Here is a 3,707-nt window from a genome sequence, read left to right as displayed (position 1 = left end):
CCACCTTTTTTTTTCTTTTTTTTGTAGGCCCTACAAGAAGGGTGCTTGGCTCATACACTGCTCCTAATCCAAATTTCTATGGGAACATTATTGTGGTGCCTTGATGCACCACTATTTCGTGGCACATCTTGTGCTTAATTGAGTAGATTTTATCCACTAATCTCATAATTATTCATAGAATTCGCGTGTTTTACATTTTCCTTCCTGATTTTGTGTTATGATTGAAAACATGCTTCTTTGGCCTTAATTTTGCTAATCTTAATCCTCTCTTATTACCATTCAATGCCGTGATATGTGCGTTAAGTGATTTTAGGGATTACAGGGCAGGAAAGGCTTAGAGGATGGAAAGGAAGCATGCAAAAGTGAAAGGAATACAAGAAATTGAAGGAACTGCAAAGCTGTCATCCCTGACCTCTTCGTACTCAAACGGTCATAGCTTGAGCTACAGAGGTCCAAATGAGGCGGTTCTAATTGCGTTGGAAAGCTAACATCCGGGGTTTCGAAATGATATATAATTTTCTATAGTGGCCGTACAGCTAGGCGACGGGAATGAGTGCATCATTCGCACACATCGCATTGACGAAAAACCAGCGTGTTAAAATTCGCATCCAGCGATTTCTGGGCTGTTTTTGACCCAGTTCTCGGCTCAAAAAATACAAATTAGATGCTACAGAGTGGAGGAATCATGGAGACAACTTTCATTCACACAATTTTAGATTTTAGATGTAGTTCTCTAGAGAGAGAGAGAGAGAGGCTCTCTCCTCTCTCTTAGGTTTTAGGATTAGGATTTCTTCTTCTTCTCAATTCCATGTTCAATGTTCTTTTAATTTAATTTCTCTTTTATTTGTTTATGAACTCCATGTTAGATTTGATTTCTTTATTTAATGTAATTTGAGTTATTTCAGATTTATGATTTCTTTCTTTTATTTATGATATAAATAATTTGGATTTTCCCCTCTTTGGCTTTGGTTGAGTAATTGGAGACACTTGAGTTATCAAACTCCTTGTTGATTGAAAATTAGAATTCTTTGCTGATTGATTTGAATTCCCCTAACTCTAGTCTTTTCTTAGAAATTAACTAGGACATGAGGAATCAAATTGATTTATCCACTTAATATACCTTCATAGTTAGAGGTTGACCAAGTGGGAGCAAAAGCCAATTCTCATCACAATTGATAAGGATTACTAGGATAGGACATCCAGTTCTCATACCTTGCCAAGAGCTTTTCTAGTTATTAGTTTATTCATTTTGCCATCTACTATTCTTGCTTCTTATTTAAAAACCCCAAAACCATACTTTTCCATAACCAATAATAAATCATACATCCCTGCAATTCCTTGAGAGACGACCCGAGGTTTAAATACTTCGGTTATAAATTTTACTGGGTTTGCTTTAATGACAAACAAGATTTTGTACGAAAGGATTCTTCGTTAGTTTAGAAGCTATACTTTCAACAAGACTTTATTTGTAAAATTCTTTACCGACAGAAAATCCGTTCGTCAAAATGGCGCCGTTGCCGGGAAATTACAAACGTGTATCTTATTATTGGTTATTGTAAATATTTGTTTTTGCTTATTTTTATTTATTTTTTGTTTTTAATTTTTATTAACTACTATGAATTCTCACCCCCTCTGGCTTTAAGTTTGATTCCAATATTGTTGTAAAGAATGGGAGCTATAATGAGAACAGGCATCAAGGTTGGAAGAATCAAAGATGGGAGGAGCCACCAAGATTTGATCAACCCTCTTGGCAACAACTGCCTCCAATGCGCTATCACCAACAACCATCCTATAATGCAAACCAAGACAATAGTTGTGGTTGACCCTTTCGTGACAACCAACCTCCACCAAATTACTATGGTCAAGAGCCATTCCAGGGTGCGTACCAAGATGATAGATATAGTGGACCCCCTTGTAGTTACCAGCAAGACCCACCATATGCCTATGAACCCCCTCCTCAACATAACTGTGAACCACCATACTCACAAGCCCCTTTCCACCATTCACCTTCATATGACCCTAACCCATATCCACCATACCAACCACCTTATGAGCCAAATGAACCATACATAAAACCACCCCCATTCCAACACAATTACTCTCATGAGCCACCACCTCCATGTTCATCATCTCCATATCCTTATCAAGAAGAACCACCTCCATGTTATGAGCCATTTCTCCTAACAAATGAACTCTCCTATCCACCCCAAACCTCCATGGAGAAAATACTTACCTATCTCATTGGTCTCACCTCTAAACTCCAAAATCTTATATCCCACATGGACCACCCCTGTACCTCCAATATTCAACCCTCAAGCTCTAGTGCACTTCCATTTCAACCACATAATGACCCACCTATCCCATCACCACCCTCCATGGAAGAGCACCCACATCCATCAACCCAAGAATAACATGATCCCAATGATGTTATTGACATGGAACAAGAGAAAAAGGATCATCTTAGGAACGCAATGGATCGGTTACACGTGGCCTTATTTCCAGAGGAGCAAGAGAAGGCCCAACATGTGGAGGTAGGAGTGACCCTTGAAGATGAAGGAGTAGTTGAAGAGAGTTGTCATGTAAAGGTAATCATCAAGGAGGAGTACAATTTTATGCTAAAACAATTGGACAAAGCCACAATAGTTAAAGAGGAAATGGTTGAAGATTTAGGAGATGCGAAACCTCCATTTGAACCTCAAGTCATGGAGCTTCCTTCCAAGACGATTGTATTTGATGTTGAGGAGGGTGTACAACCTCCAAGGCATGTCATGGTTGAAGACTTGGAAGAGGTTGATCAAGAGATGGAGATTCAAGAAGAAGAAGCACAACCTCCCATGTCCTTGGTAAGCAATGAATAAGAGATTGAATTGGAAGAAAGCTACCAAGAGGAAGAGGTTGATATTGAAGAAGCTTGCAAAGAGGTGGAAGTTATCAAAGACGAGCACAAGGGAGTGGAGCTTGCAAGATCATTAGAAACACCTCTCCCAAGGCCATTACCGTTCAACACAACATTCAAGTGGGTAAAATTCTCATCCTTGACCTTTACTTTCCCACTTGAATATGGGCTACTGGAGACGGATGGTCGACTTAGAGCTCTCTGTGGCTTTAAGAGTGAGAGGGAAATGGTTAGTGGAAAGAGTTGTCCTGCAAGGTTCAATATGGTTTCATGTTCCAAGTTGAAATGCAAGGGTTGGTGTAGAGCTTGAATGAATGGGTCTAAGAAGCTATTTGGATGCCTAAATGAGAATTCCAAGGCTGAACCACCTGGATGAAATCATCATGATCCACTTGAAGGCAGGTGTAGAAACAAGATTTGGGATCTATGAATATATGAGGATCAATTTTGAGAGCTCAAAGCTTGTGAAGAATTCCATCAAAGCTTGAGAAATTTACCTGGTATTGATAGAGCTTATTAGAAGTCCAAGCATTGGTGGAAGTTTCAAGACGAGTTCAAGCACAAGCCACCATGATAATGAGCTCACCAACTGTCCAACTTAAGAACAATAACTAAAAGTGCTAGGTGGGAGACAACCCACCATAGTATGATCGTTCTTTTCTCTCTTCTTAGTTTTCTTTTTAAGTGACTCTTCTCAATATTACAGCATATAGTCTGTATTTGCATCTGCATTCTAAAAAAAGGAAAGTGATAGAAAGTTGCGTGGGAGCAGTGTAGAAAGTGTGCCAATCGCATAAGCAACACCACGCGT

The sequence above is a fragment of the Arachis duranensis genome, chromosome 1, assembly GCF_000817695.3.
Source record: "Arachis duranensis cultivar V14167 chromosome 1, aradu.V14167.gnm2.J7QH, whole genome shotgun sequence".
In the NCBI taxonomy this organism is placed as follows: domain Eukaryota; kingdom Viridiplantae; phylum Streptophyta; class Magnoliopsida; order Fabales; family Fabaceae; genus Arachis; species Arachis duranensis.
This window is presented reverse-complemented; position numbering follows the sequence as displayed.